Here is a 16891-nt window from a genome sequence, read left to right as displayed (position 1 = left end):
ATGATGTCATATTCCACACTTAATGGCATATATGCGCCTTTCAAATAAAAAAATAATTTTGTCAATAACTCACACACAGCTTGTTTTATTTCATTTCAACATCTACCCGCCCTTATTGAAAAACCCTTTTGTAATATTTTAGTTAACTTATTTATTTAATTGAATCAACAATGCTTCCAAACAAAGGGCAACTATTTCCAAAATATTTTTTTGAAACAAGCTTCATTAAATTTCTTGCATTCGACACCCATATTTTATTATTTGAATTTCTTGTTATTAATTATTTAATATACTGAAATCAATTTTTTAAGAGGTTGCGGTCCTGTTCGAACATATATCCGATGTTATGATTTTTGAATAATCTTTCTTATGGTATCCATATTGTTATATTTCTTACTTAATTTTGTAAACCCTCTTCAAAAATACTTTCGTAGTTAAGATCTTTAACACCTTTTTATTGGATGCCAGTATTTTAATATATATTTGATTGAATTCATTGATTTAACTTAATTTCACATTTTCAAAAAGTGGCAACTCATTTAAAAATAGCCTATTTTTCAGTCCAGATCCACAAACATAAATGTTTGCATATTACCGAATGGGTTGAAGCGTCACTATCATTCGGAAGTGCACAGGTTGGAAACCGTGGCCACAAAATATCAACTGATAGAAAAAGTCTTTTCTAATCGTAAGCTCCTTCTAAAAAGCCGTCCGCACACCATAAATTAAAATGATAATGCAAATCAGAAATGAAATATTATTGGAATGCATTTCTTTATTATAATTTGGTAGATATGTCCGACAACATACATATGTCCATAGCGTTTGTGAGTTACATGGTCCATTTGATCAGTTCAATTTATGACTATTTTTCCCAATAAATCTGGCCGTATGGCGTCAATGGTGCCTTACATATTGACTTACAATGTCAAAATGTCGTCGATGTTTAGCTGATTAATTTTTGGAAACAAAAATTCAGTTAGCATGGCTCCTTAGCGCTTTCCATTCACCGTAAAGGCAAGTCCTTCTTCATTTCGAAAGGAATAAGACCCGATGATGCCCCCAATGCTATATCAACTTCGCCAACAGATTCACTGCTTCAAAGTAAATTTCCACAATTTGTAGCTCTGGGCCTTCAAGTATTGTATGTGCTAGCGTTCCTGACTTATGAGCCTTCAATTCCATATAAGAGTCTGGGTGTGAACAGGCTTACGGCACTGATATCATCAGTCGGACTTATAATTGATTAAGTACTATCGGGAAGATGAAAAATTTAAGTTGCAATATGTTAATCCTGTTTCTTGCGCAATTTTTATTTAAAAATTGTGTACCTAAGAATTTTTATTTTTTCATTCAAGTTGATCTAAGTCGCATGTCTGTATCTCCAAGACTAACTCTTCCATTCATTCTAAGGAAATTTTTTAATCCTTTCTGCTTATATTTTACGTACAATTATACTGAGTCAAAAATCGATTTTAAAATCAAATGCATTTTTGGATAGAGAATTTGTCACATAATAATTGCTGTGAATAGATTTTTTCTATTTCGCTTTTTGTTTATGTTATTAACAATTGAATTTGCATGCTATTCTCGTAAAATCAATATCTCAGAAACTACAATAGATAATTTGATGAAATTTATTTCGGTTAGCCAAAAATGTTTACTCTATCGATGTAACGTTCATACACTGTGTATTTGTTGAAACAATAATTTTTAACAACATTTTTTTATAAACAATCGCAATTACTTTTGCGTTCTTCACGCTTCAGATTAAGCGCACAATGCTCACCTTCAATAATCTGTAGAAAAGCTTTGTTCATCCAATCCGTTCTGAAGATATCGAATTTTTTGTCAAACTGTGTAAAGTTTTGATGCGCAGTATAGTCTGGTGCAACGCGCCGCGCTTCGCTGTTGGTCTCGCATTGTCCCATGGAAAAGACATAAAGAAGGATTAAAGATTCAAAAATGGGGTGTTTCATTACTAGAATTTTTATTACATACATCCATATCTGCATACATGAAAACATACCAAATTTAATTAGTAATAATACTCTCGAAACAAGATGTATCCTCGGAGAAGATTTTACTTCGAACCCTTTTGTTACTTGCAGGTTCGAAGTGATGAAATTGCCAAATGTAAAATTGAAGACCGTTGGAATTGAGGAGCTAATTTTGAAAACCAGGAAATTCAGAATGACCTGAAATTAGAAAAGGTTAACAATATTTTACAGGAACTTGGTAAGCCGCCAATAAAAAAAGGACGTTTTTCAAAATTAAGTGATATGAATGTGAAAGAGATAATAGCAGAAATCATAATATAGCAGAACTCATCAACAAAAAAAAAAAAAAATGAATATACAGCGAGAGTAAATGTTCAACAAGGAAAAAAAATTTTGAACTCAGCATTTGTGGAGAAAATAAAGTCTGCTTTGCTATGCTCCCTAATATTTGCAAAAAATATCTTCCCACTCACAATGCAAGAATTATAAAAAGGTATCAGCAGTGGTCTATTATAAATATGTGGACGTATATGGGTGTTTTGTTGCCGACATCAGAGAATAGAAGTTTACATTCTGTGAATCCTTGGAACACAAAATGATGATTTTTCGTTTTATTTTAGTATTTTTTTTTTTGCTTTAGTAGGTACGACTATATCCTTGTAGTGGACGCCTTGTACCCAAAAAAATGATTTATCAAACGAATAGGCAAAGTTGTTTTTAAATGGAAATTTTAGTTCTAACCCTCCAAATAAAGTTTTTAAAGCTGCAACCTGGCATATCTTAAAACTATTTTGATTACCGGTAAAAAATCAACGCATACGTGGCGGGCTTCTTCTTCGTGCATATTTAATTGAGTTGGCTTCTTTTGTTTTTCCATTCCCTTATTTCACAGAAAGGCAAGCCATGCAAATTTTTAAAATTCATGGCAGTTTTATTAACTCCCAATCGCTGTCTCCTTTGTCAAGACTTGGCGTTTACCTTTGATAATCCTACTTCCTTTGCAGCTACCTTGATTAGCAGCAGCGGAAAAAGGATAATGCATAAACTTTGAAGAAACTGCTCATCTGTCATGTAACCAAGAGTGGTCGCATTATGTGTTCTTATAAAGAAAATACTAAGTGTCTAGCGCACATTATCATTTTTCAAATCGAGGACACATTTATAAAACTTGCAAATGGAAACAAGAAAAGGCGTTTTACAATTTCTCAATTGTAAACTGAGTCGTAAAAAACGGCTGCTATGTAAAAAAATTGTCCATAATATTGATGTTCCTACGGTGTTACGGTTCATTACAGGGGATCCATGCAACCCTTAAAGGGTAAAAGCTACGAGAATATCTTCCCTAAATGTTTAATAATGCACTAAATATTTTATTTAAACTTTTCAAGCTATTTATCAAAGATAGGGAAATACTTTGTGTTATTTTAATTTGAAATTTTGAAAACTTAGCCTTTGGGACCGCTTTTCCTGTGACCACGAAGAATAAAATTCGTTAGAATAAATCATGATCGAGTTTCATATCTGAAGTTGAAAACCCAAACTATAGCTGTTTGTAGGTACATATATATGTATAAGTACTACTGTGGGCAAAAAGTAAGGTGAATTTATTTGTCAAGCTTCGCGGGATTAAAATTTTGTTCTAATATAGTTATTTTTTTCATGAGTTGGCAGCACTGTTAATAACATCTGGGCCAACTTTCATGTGAATGTCATTATCAGTAATATATATTATTTACGCTTGTGTTTACCAAACGACCAAGAGTGTATTTTTCGATTTTTACAATGTCTGATTTGATTGAGCAGAAAAGTGCCATCAAATTTTGTTTGCGGAATGAAATTTCGGCTGCGGAAACGTTTAGCATGCTGCAGAAGGCATTTGGTGATTCGACCATGCCAGAAAAAAATGTGAAACAAAGACTTCAAAGAGGGAACACGTTGTTGATGACTTGGGGCGCTCCGGACGACCATCGACGTCAACAGATGACCAACACGTCAGTGAAGGAGTTAGTGCTCAAAAATCGTCGGTTGACTGTTAAAGACCTCACTGATATGATCGGAATATCAGAAGGATCTGTGAAAACCATTTTGAAATACCATTTGGGCCTACGAAAAGTCAAATCTCGTTTGGTACCGAAAACTCTCAATTTCTTGGAAAAAAGTCGTCGCGTTGATGTGTGTGAAACAATGCTTTCAAACTATCAGGACAAGCTGAAATGCATCATTATGGAAGATGAGATTTGGATTTATGCTTACGACCCTGAAACAACCCACCAATCAAGCGAATATTGTGCTAAAGGCGCGGCCAGGCCGAGAAGAGCACGTCAAAGTCGTTCAAAAATAAAGGTCAGGATGACAGTTTTTTTCGATTTTCGTGGTGTGATGCACTATGAAGTCCTTCCACCTGGTCAAACTGTTAATAAGGAATATTATTTGAGCGTTATGCGTCGTTTACGTGAAGCAATTCGTCTAACAAGACCAGAATTATGGGCCAACAAGCCTTGGTTTTTGCATCACGATAATGCGCCGTCTCAAACTGCACTCGTTCTTCGTGACCATTTCGCCAAAAATTCCACGCATATCGTTCCGCAACCACCGTATTCGCCTGATTTAGCTCCGTGTGACTTCTGGCTATTCCCAAAACTCAAGAGGCCACTCCGGGGAACGCGTTTCGAGTCGATTGAGGAGATAAAAGCTGAATTGAAGAAGGTGCTGATGGCTATACCGGAAATGGACTATTTGGCATGTTTCGGGGATTGGAAAAATCGTTGGCATAAGTGTATTTCATCGAGAGGGGATTATTTTGAAGGGGATGAAATTGATTTACAAGAATAAATAAAGATTTTTCATTTTACAACCAAATTCACCTTACTTTTTGCCCACAGTATATGACTTGTGCTTGCGGGAAACAATAAAAATAGAATTTTTAGCAAGTTGTGTATGTACAAAAAAGTAGTATTTTTGCTATTAATTGCCTCACATTATTAGTAATAATAAAAAAAATTCTTTTTAGTACTAGTCGCTTATATAGAAAGAAGTGCATGCAAATTTTACTACATTTTACTTTTGAGAAATCATGTCAACGGATTTCAAAAATAGAGTTTCGGGAAAAACATGATGACTGAACGTAATCTGTTGAGTGGAACTTTCAGACTCTAGCTCCCAAACTTCCATATTAAATAATTTAGGGCTTTGAAATATCATAATATTCTAGATATACTCGTATGTACTTAATAAAGCAAAAAAAAAATTGACCTTTTTAATTCCTAAACCCATTAAACCCCTTAACGCATGTATGTAGTGCATCCACATTAAATTTGGCGTTTGAAAATATGACTGTTCTTTGTTACGTTATAACTTGCACTTCGTACTTGTTTTACTACACTGTTCGAAATTAATAATGTCCTATTTTTCACTTCCTTTATAATTTTGTTAAGATTATATGAAATTTTATATGTAATAGAAAGTTGTTGTGAAAAGTGTACAAAGCGATAAAATATATTTTATGTACTGAGAATCCAGTGTGAGCTAATAACTTTGCACCAAGCAGAGAAGACTTACAGTATAATGTTAGACATATTAATTTCTAGGTATACAAATGTAATAGGGGTGCCCTGATAGCTTACAGTGTTTCTCATTAACATATCTGAGCACGGGAGACTAAGTCAGGCTATGATGACGAGTCTAAGATCAGTAGTGACTAAGTCAAGTCGTGCTCAAAAATATAAAGATCCCTAATTTAACTGAAACGATTAAGAAGATCTATTGGCGGAATCCGTTCGATATACCCTGGGTAAATGTTTCACATTTCGATTAATGCGCTTTAGATTTCTGAGCATTTACTTCTTGGAGGAATTAGCTTATCTAACCTAATTTGATTTAGAAAAGCATTTTGAAGTTCTAGTTTTATCGAAAATACACTCCACGTGTTTTAAAATATTTTTAAATTATAAATGTGATAATATAAACATGACGTATCTTTGTTTAATAAACACAAAAACTTCAGCTTAACTACATACGAAATTAGAGCGAATGAGGGAAATATGTTTGGAAACAGTTCTAGGCAAATAGGATACCCCTAATATTTACTGTCGTAAATACATCAGTGTAAATTGCTTCTAAAGCACCATGTTGCTTTCCTTGTTTATCAATAACATCATGACGGCATTAAATACCTTTCCTACAGCAGAGCTCCCAACTTGCACAACCAGTTCCGACCAGTACTAAAAGCCCGCCATTGTTGCCCGGGACACAGTCGTTTACTCGCACCATCCACGCAAGTATCTGGCGCGTTAAAAATTTGCACAATGCCCTTAGTTTGCTGCCACCAGTGCCAAAAACAACTACATAGTCTATTAAAAACAATTTATGAAAGCAGTTACTGAATAGTCACAGTACTCTGGGAAGTGGAGCGCAAGCGTCGAGCCATTGGAAAAGAAAGAATCCAAAAAATGCAGCAAAATGCCCAACAGTACCATACTCGTCCTCTTGCGCGTTCAGGGGGCACAAATTGGTCAGCAGGCGAACTGATAAATAGTGATGGTGTTGCGACTGCTTTGGTGATTTTCTCATGTGGTTGGTTGCTCCGGCTTGTGGCAGTGTAGTTGTAGTAGATGTGTACTTGTATGGAACGAGTAACTAACTTCGCGAGAGTGTTTGTTGCAATTCACTCAGTCGCTTTCTAGCTTTCACCCTCCACTCTTAACGTTTAGAATTTGGCGCGTAGTTTATGATCCGTAAAGTTCCGCTAGAAAATTTGGCGCACACCAATTATGTGGTAATTAATTTAATTTGGTGTTTCTTTGGTGTTCCGTTACATAAGCGTTGCACATACATACATACCTGCATAAAAGTACGTTCGTATACGTAGCACCTTTGTGCGTTTGTTTGTCTATCTTGATTTGCAGCGGCGGTAAATGATATTTTTCACACATTTTAGTAACAATAAAGTACTTACACCAACACACATATATACATACATATTAGAAATAATAGATTATATTCTTTATGTGTAGTTTCAAGGGATATTACACAGCACTGCATGGGGCGAAAGTGCGCGAAAATTTGTGTTTTTTCTTTTGTACAGCAAATGGCCGCTGATGTATTAGAAGCATACACACTTGTATATGTATATGAATCCGAGTGTATGCCCGTGGTTACTTACACATATACGAAACTTAATGGTCTAGTAATTGACATAGAGAAAAAACAAGCTAAAATTTAATTTATTTCGCAAAATTTTTTTAAAAGCCCTCAACATAATACAATTTGCTAAGAACCTTAGGTGTGAGCTGCATGAAAAGGGACAGTTAGGTCTATCATTAATTTCGTCGCCGATCGCCATGTGGTGGTGTTGGGAAAAAACTATGTTAATTATGAGGTTGTTCCTAAATTTTCCCATAATTTCGGGTCACGAATGAAACATAAACAGTTGTTCACGATATGTTTATAGGACTGATTTAGTTTGTCGTGAGAGGGCAAAAAATAAATAAAAAGAACTGCAAACTCATGAATGCTTTGAAGAGAATTTAAATATGACGGAAATTGTCTTTGTAAAAATGACGGAAAATAGTTTTCTGATAAAAAAATCGTCTTTGTCTTCCTTTTTCATCTTTCTCAATTGTAATGTAATCTACTGCCAACATGAATTCACTTCCATATTTTCAGTTTTAAGGATACTGTTGAATATGCCATGCCACCTACTTGCGTTTTTTTGACATAGTACTGATACTTACTCTTTGTTAGCAATCGCGAAGTATTTCCTAACTGCCCTACTATAGGCACTCCTAATTTATGTTCGATAAATCATCCAATCAGCCGCCGTAGCCGAATGGGTTGGTGCGTAATTACCATTCGGAATTCACAGAGAGGTCGTTGGTTCGAGTCTCGGTGAAAGCAAAATTAATAAAAACATTTTTATAGTAGCGGTCGCCCCTCGGCAGACAATGGCAAACCTCCGAGTGTATTTCTGCCATGAAAAAGGTCCTCATAAAAATATCTGCCGTTCGGAGTCGGCTTGAAACTGTAGGTCCCTCCATTTGTGGAACAACATCAAGACGCGCACACCACAAATAGAAGGAGGAGCTCGGCCAAACACCTAACAGAAGTGTACGCGCCAATTATTTATTATTATTTTTTTTTTAAATCATCCAATGCTCTATCTTAAGTCAACTGGCCCTTGGACGAAAATTCTTCATTCCACTTGTGCGGAATTCGATGGTAGTTAAAACGACTTATGCTTGCTTATGAAATTAAAAAGTCCTTAACATTTTGTGCTTGACTTATTTAAGTAGTATTTAAGTTGGTAGCGTTGTTTTGAATTTTGTTAAAGTTGTTGACATCACCAACTACGAAAACGGGAAAACCACTGGTACCGGAGGAAATGGTTAATGGTTAATGGTTGTAAAGGGTTAAGGAGTAGCCCTTTAGCACTGCGACCATATTGATCTATTGTGCACCCTATGCTGTCTATTGACTGTTAAGTATGCTTATGAATTGTACCAGCTCCTTCTGAGGGAGTGATTGAAGGTCTTTATCTGTAAGCATGAACTTGTTTAAAAACCTTTTCCTTCTGTGCGTCAACCCCGGACATTCGATAATGAGATGTTCCATAGACTCCTCATCTTCGCAGCAGAATCTGCAGGTGCTGGTGTTAGTTATGCCTAATTTATGTAAGTGTTTGTTGCAGGTGAAGTGACCCGTGAGGGCGCCTGTGAGAGTGCGAATGCTCTTTTTGTTTAACGTGAGGGCCATGTTGGCTCTTTTACCGGAGGAAAAAGGTGACAAGAGCTGCGTTAACAACGGGAGTCATAATAGTTACGGGAGTTAGTAAATAAATAATAGAGCTGAGTATTCACCATGACCCTCATCAAGTTGGTCTTCTTGCCGCGGGGATGAAGCTTAAGTGTTGGTTTAACTCCCATATCATGGAGGTTAACCCACCACGAACTAAGAGGGAAGCTCCCTATGGGTATTAGCTAGCCACCCATCCGCTAAACGGTGGCGGTGGCCCTTCAATCACTATGCAGAGATTACCGTACCGATGATCCCACTGTTACTCCTTAGCCTGGTATCCTATCATTTCCTTCCCTTGCCCTTTTCAGCCAGGGGTATCCGGCTGTATTCTAACGGCGCCCTCTTGAAACTGGGCAACCTCAGGAGGTAGAATGGTAGAGGGGGCTGCCATGGTCGACGTTTCCTCTTTCCACCCCTAAACAACTTAGTCCACCACGCTTGCCACGTCGAGCAGGGCGGACGATTATGAAATATGCAATGAATAAAAAACACTTAGCCTCGGAAAACCAAGGCACAACAAAATCAAGATCCAACCTTGTTATAAGACAAGTTGGGGACGACACTCCATCCATGTCTAGTGCCAGCAGTAGACCCCCCCTCATAACACAACTCTTTGGATGCAAAATCTGCCCTGTCAAAAAACAAGCGGATCACTCCAGGTGACACGGGAACTCCGGGAGGAGAAACACCCACAGCAACGTTTTTGGTGCCACTTTTTGGCGTTATATTGTATTTCCTTGGTGCCTTCTGTTTGGGGCGTTTTTTGGTCCCAATTTTTTTGGCGTTTTGTTTTTTTGGCTCCTACTTTTTGGCGCTTATTTCCGTTGCCTAGTGCTTGTCCGTACTATAAAGTACCATCCATTCCGGCGTCGGAATTGTTGGTATTGCCTTGCCGTAATTTGTGTCGCTGCTGCGGTCCTGGAATCGCTGCGTTTGTGCGGGTCGGAGTAGTGTGCGTTGTTGCCACGGTTTGTGTCCGGCGTTTACCTACACCGGTCGACACTTCTCCGTTTTTTGTAAATTTTGTCTATTTGTATTCTCTGCAAATGTTGTGAATTTATTTAGATATATATTCTTTCTCTCTCTCTCTCTCATTCTCCCTCGGGTCTCTCCCTCTTTCTTTGTCTGCCTAGCAAGTTTCACTTCTGTTATGTGTACTACGCTACACGAACTTTTTTTTATTCCAAAATTTTGCAAATGATTATAAGCTAATGTTTTTACATGTTTTCGATACGTCAATTCAAAACAATTTCAACCGAAATGGACGCTATAAAACCCGAAATGCTTGACGGTGATGAAAAACGCAGAAAAAAGATCGCAGTTTGTGATTGCTAATAAATATGGTCACTTGATTGATATTGTATTCAAAAATAGTTTTAATAAATTGTAAATAACCAAACCAAATAAAAATACCCCACTTATACAAATCAGTTGTTTTTTTCAAAGTTATTCTATGCTTTCATACCGTCATAAAAGATGGCGCACCCTGTACAATACTCAGAAAAAACTGCAGGATTCGTAACAGTTGATCTACCTTTCATGAAACCATGATGGTCTATAGAGATTAAACGATGAACTGCAAAATAATTATAATTGGCAATATCATTCTTATTGCCACTTTTGAATACTTGATTAACGGTTGTTACTTTCCAGGCATCTATGAATTCTGCCCGTTCAAGGGATTCGTGGAACAAGTGGATAGGCACTTGCAGAGTGGTTTTTAAAAAAATACGCAAATAGCCCGTCTACATCAGATTTCGTTAATGCCTTGAGCTGTCGAATTCCATCTTCAACAACAGAAAGCATACAGGTTAACGAACCAGTATTAACTGAGGAATTCATATTCAAGTGACTTTCATGAATCAAATCCGAGCCTACTTCAAAATTTGAGCGGAAGAAATCTGCAAAGAGATTAGGTGCATCTAGAGAAGAATATTCGTATGCTTGAGCTTCATTATAGTAGACAACGGACCGAATAATTGGGCATGATTTCCTGGTCTTAACATTTCGGGAGTTATAAATACATTTTTTTATAAAACTGTAGAGAATTACAAACGCTTGTGTTAAATAAATAAAATAATTACGATAGTGATTTTATAAATGATTTAAGGGGTTATACGCAGTTATGACTTTCAAAAAAATCAATTTTTTTTTATTGCATTTTTGTAATGTACATATATTCAAAAGTATACGCACGAAATTTGAAGTAGATCTAAGCAATACTTTCGGAGTTTACCTAAATATGTAGAGATGCCTCGGCACGTTTTAAGGTAGGTATTGAAACTTTAAACGTGTTTTTTTCCAAACGGCATTTTTCAAGTCGGTGTACACGATATCTCGAAAACGGCTTGTTTGATCGGTCAACCGTTTTAACTCAATCTTTAATGATACATTTTCTAGTAATTAATCGTTCCTTTTGTAAATCTGATACTTATTTTCCATTTTGTAATCAATTTACGGCCAAATATTAACGTAAAAATCGAAATCATTTCTTTTAAAAGCTGCCATTTTGTGAAAATTCACTATTTCGATTAGCCGAACGATTAATTACTAGATAATCTATTGTAATATATTAACACAATTTGTTTGGTTTTTTGATTTCAGGTAATCCAATCCTGAGTTACGATGTACACCGTAAATCGTCTTTTTTTAAAGGAGGTTCCAGAAATCGCCTGCAGCGCGCTCTATAATCAACATTTTCATAAATAAAAAATTTTGTTACGTTCTTGAAGGATGCTTTTCTAACCGCCAAAAATTTTCAAATTAAAATATTCTGAAGTTTCTTCAGGAAAAATCCTTGACAACCCGTCTTTTATTTGCTTCATAACTGCGTATAACCCCTTAAAATCACTCTAATTTCGAAAGGATATTAGTCCGGTTAAGTTTTGGATTATGTCATGTAACCAAATTCATCAGATATGTCCGTAAGTATCTATAGTGGGACGATTTTTCCGGTAACCCTGTGTGAGGCGATGGCTTAACCAGTACGATATTTATATACAAATTTCATATCTTTATCATATCTTATCTTAATTTTCTTGATTTTGTTTGCCACTCTAGTGGTATTATACAAGCTTATTAAATAATGTAACTAACACACTACTATTATAGTTTTAACCCTTCTGTTACATTCAAAAAAATTTACACATGTGATATTCGGGTCACGAAACGACCTTACCTGTGTTTTGCTTAGATATCAGTATAAAGGTTTAAAATTTTAATAGACGTTTTTAAAATTCATTAGTTTTATTGATTATTAAGCTGTTATATATACATATTTAAATACAGGGTGGCGCACGAATCGTGCTACAAAAACAAAACGTAATAACTTTTTTTCTGTGTGAGTAATCGGCTTTTTTATTTTTTTTATTTTGCAGATTAGTATTTAGATTTACAAAAAATGGAGGCTTGGGATACCGAAAAGAGGATTTGGATAGTGCAGCGGTACCATGCTTTGCAGCCCATCATTTCCGTCCAAAGGGAATTTAGGCGGGAGTTTGGCGGCACTCCCCCGAGCAGATGGACCATTATGAGGCTGGTGAATATGTTTGCTGAATCTGGAAGCATCGCACGCAGACCGTACCATCGAGATCCCCATGTTCGGGTCGAAGCCACAATCGCGGCTGTAGCATCGTCAATTCAGGCAAATCCAAGAGTTTCGACTCGTAACTTGTCGGCGCAAATTGGAGTTAGCAGACGGTCATTGCAGCGGATAGTTCATGATGACTTAAACTTGTTTCCGTACAAAGTTCAAATCACAAGCAAATTAAACCCTCTGGATTTGCCTATTCGCCTGGAATTTTGCCAAAAAATTATTGAAATGGCCGAAGAAGACAACAACTTCATAAATTGCTTGTTTATGTCTGATGAGGCCCATTTTGATCTAAACGGCAATGTAAACAAGCAAAATTGCCGTATATGGAGTCAATCAAATCCGCAAATACTCCATGAGATGGAACTGCACCCAGAACGAGTCACAGTGTGGTGCGCAGTTTCATCAAGGTGCATTGTCGGGCCATACTTCTTCGAAGAAAACGGTGTAACAGCGACTGTAAATGGGGACCGTTATTTAAACATGTTGAAGGAGGTTTTTTATCCAGAACTGCGGCGAAGACGTATCCCTTTTAACAGCATTTGGTTCCAGCAAGATGGAGCAACTGCACATATAGCCCGACCGGTTATGGAGGAGCTCCAACGAAAATTTAGAAATAAATTGATATCCAGAAATTCCACTTTCCGCTGGCCCCCAAGGTCACCTGACCTCACTGCACCAGATTTTTTTTTATGGGGTTATCTCAAACAAGAGGTGTATAAAGCAAAACCAAGTAATTTGACTGAATTGAAGCAGTCCATCACAACAATAATTGAGGCGATCCCGACTTCAACCCTTCAGTGCGCAATGAACAATTTTCTCATCAGGTGTCGCATATGCGTGAATGAGCATGGAGGTCATTTACGTTCTATTTTTTCAAAACTAATTAGTTACATAAAATAAAATTGAATTATCTATACAATAAAAAAACAAAAAGTTAAATACATTGATTAGAAAAAAAGTTGTTACGTTTTGTTTTTGTAGCACGATTCGTGCGCCACCCTGTATATTAGATACATTTTTTTTAATTTGAATGCACCAAACAATAGGTTTTTGAAACCGTAACCGTTGAACGATGTTGTGGACACACAGGTTTTTTGCAAACCGTGCAGCTTTCGTACGTTTTGCGACGAATTGAGCTAGGGCAAACTGCACAGGTGGCTCGCTGAGTAGGTTTTCTTTTTTTCGGAACAGTTCCTGCCGAAGTGCTTGGTTGCTCTGCGCCCGCTCTCATATTGCGTACAATATCTGCTAACGGTTGAGTTCTTGGTAGCGTTTTTCTGCGTTCAATTTCACCATGAACAAGATCTAAGCCAAGATTTTCGAGGAAAAGTCTACGTTTATATGTTTTTGCAGCATTCCACGAAGGATTAATTTCTGTTCATAATACAAAGGCATTCAACGCTGAGATATCTAGCGATGTTTGCAAAAATTGGTACAGGCCAACGATTAGTTTGTCTCTTGCATGAATATGTTTCTACAAGTTGATCAAAAGTATCCACTCCAAATTTTGTAGAGTTGTAGAAATTGATGATATCTGGCAACTTTTTTGGATGGTTTTCCATAACGCTTTTATCATGGTGCAAGGTACTTAAAACAGTCACCATCTTATATTTTTTGGGTATGTATTGCTCAAGGGTAACTGATCCATTAAAGAAATGTCGACTGCTTAGCACTGGTAGACTCCTTAACTCCACTTTAGTACCACAAACCGGTAAAAATCGTTTATTACTCCTTACGGTGCCTACCAAAGTAATTCTTTTCTTCAATAACTCCATTGCCAAATCCCGAGTAGTAAAAAAGTTGTCTGTTGTAACATGCCGCCCTTCATACCCACTAACGAGATTCAACACAACGCGCTGGCCTTGGTTCCGTTCCGGTGGAGCGGAAGCTGACTCCTTCCCTAAATACATTTGGAAATTAAGGCAAAATTTTGTACGCACATCCGCAGCTCCCCATGCTTTCATTCCATATTTGCTTGGTTTACTTGGCATGTAAACTAAAAAGGGGCATCTGTCCCTAAAAGGAATTAAACGCTCGTCCACTGTAATGTTTTCGTATGGAACAAAAAGTAGCGGTAAATTAGCCACCCACTTCTCATACAAATCGGGAATCGGAGCAAGTTTGTCGTTCATTCTTTGAGCCCTTCGATTGTCTCTGTCATCGAACCTCAAAACACGATTAATATCGAGAAACCTGCCAAGTGACTTTGTTGCACGGAATAATGGTCGGCCGTGCACTTCATCCCAGAGGCTTCGAATACTTTCTCCGTGTGAACGATATACTCCTGTAAAAAAATACATTTATGTATTCATTTTAGCCATAAATACAGAAAATTATATTGATTTAAATACCTGCTAAAATTAAAATATCCAAATATGCATCGAGTTCTATCTCATCTATTTTTGTATATCCAGCTCCAATATTTTTTTAGCCCTCTATATTGCTGAATTGTATTATATTGTAATTTGCTTTAGTTGGTACGTAAAGCATTGATCGAATGATTCCTTGATAGTAGAAATACAATATACTGCATATGCAGTAACTCCCTGTCTTCCGTGGATTATATTTTCTATTCTGGCCCTGCCACTATTGTGCCCAACTGGTTCCATTTACCACTCAATAGCTCTATCCTTGCAATAATACATAGGAACACTGCTTTCATTTTCCAATGCAGGTACTATATCTTCATCGTTATCAGAATGTAAATATTCGTCAGAAGATCCTTCTGATTCAAATTGTTCCACTATATAATCTTCATCCCCATCTTCACTACACTGATCAAAATCCTCATCATTGTCAATAATATGCTCTATTTGGCTTTGAGTCAGACGATTTGGCCTCTAAACCAAATTTTCATAAATAAACACACCAATAATAATTAAATATTATAATAAAAATACTTACAGAAGCTTGGAATCTTTCCATTTTTATAAGAATTTAACAAATACAAGCTTTTGCAGCAAAAACCTAACCACAAAAAAGGCGCGAAATATACACTTTATGTGTAAAACAGCTGATGGTCACCGAATGACCCGAAGGTGCGCGCACGTAAGTTTTGATGTTACCACCTGTTTATTAAATCAAAATCATTTTTTTTTATGATTTTTCTATTGGATTTATGTCAATACACAAAGTCATGAAAGGAAATTGTGAAATGTTGTTAATATTAGCAGATATGATGAAATTCAACAAAAAAAGGTCATGAAATGACCAGAATGTAACAGAAGGGTTAACCTCGTGCTAAAGAAGTAAAATATTGCCCCCAAATATACTTATTTTTCTTCAGCTGCGAATAAGAAAAATATCTTAGCCTGAATGTATAGTTGTGGCGCTGAGGTTTGTTACAGCCTTGTGATGGTTGCTCTTAAAAATTAAGTTTATTAAATGGACAATCATGAATATTGCTAAAATTAATGAAGTAACCAGTAAGTAAAGTAGTAAGTACCTATATTTATAATTATCTGATTTTATATTAAGGATGGTTTCCTCTTGGGCTTTCGTCTACTGCAAGGGTCATTTCATGAACGCTTAATAATTCGAAATTAAAGGAAAATGAGGCGCAGAAAACCAGGCACAAAAGGTGTTGCCTATATGCACATATTACTCACCTACACATGTACGTGTTTTCTTGATTATAATGACATACACATATGTATGTCACCAGGAAAAGACCTGCTTGTAAAGGCAAACAAATGTCTCGACACAACCTTTCCAGTCAGGCATATGAGCCGATTGAAGTAAAATGAAGAGGGCAGCTGATATGAGAAGAAAAATATATAATAAGAAAAGGTAGAATGAAAAGAAGAAGTATGGACGCTGAGTAGCCGCAGTCAAACTGGAAGAATAATTAGCAGACTGCAGTCAGCGTCCCAAGTTGAGGTTGAAGCCGTTGCCTTTGGGCTGACATTAATTTACACGCCAGTATACGACCCAACACTTCAATGATGACAAAGAAAGCATGAAGTTGGCTTACATGGAAGAAATGTATGTTCATAAGAAGGTATATATACCCACTGCTGTATTGTTGTACAAGCACATATTTAATATAGAGGTGAATGCATTAACACACACAATTAGAGACTCTCTTCAGAGGACAGACATGCGTGGCAGAATAAATATGTGCACACAGTGCGAATGCTTAAGGAGTTTTACGCAACTCAAAGATAAACTTAAACTAAGAATATAAAGGTGTTTGACTTTCAAACAGGAAATGTTTTGTAAAAAAATTTAAAACGGTTGCCAACATTAAATAAAGGAATAGTAAGGAATTTTATTGTAGTTTGTCAATTTTAAAATATGGTATGTATAGATACGAACCATTCGGAAGACGTAGGTTGAATCTCCATAAAACACTTAGCGATTGGCCTTCGGCAGGCAATGGCAAAGCTCCGAGTGTATTTCTGCAATAAAAAAGCTCCTCATAAAAATATCTGTCGTTCGGAGTCGGTTTAAAACTGTAGGTCACTCCTTTTGTGGAACAACATTAAGACGCACACCACGAATA

This window comes from Anastrepha ludens, chromosome 3 (genome assembly GCF_028408465.1).
Source record: "Anastrepha ludens isolate Willacy chromosome 3, idAnaLude1.1, whole genome shotgun sequence".
Classification (NCBI taxonomy): Eukaryota; Metazoa; Arthropoda; class Insecta; order Diptera; family Tephritidae; genus Anastrepha; species Anastrepha ludens.
The sequence above is the reverse complement of the archived record's forward strand: the minus strand, read 5'-3'. Positions refer to the sequence as shown.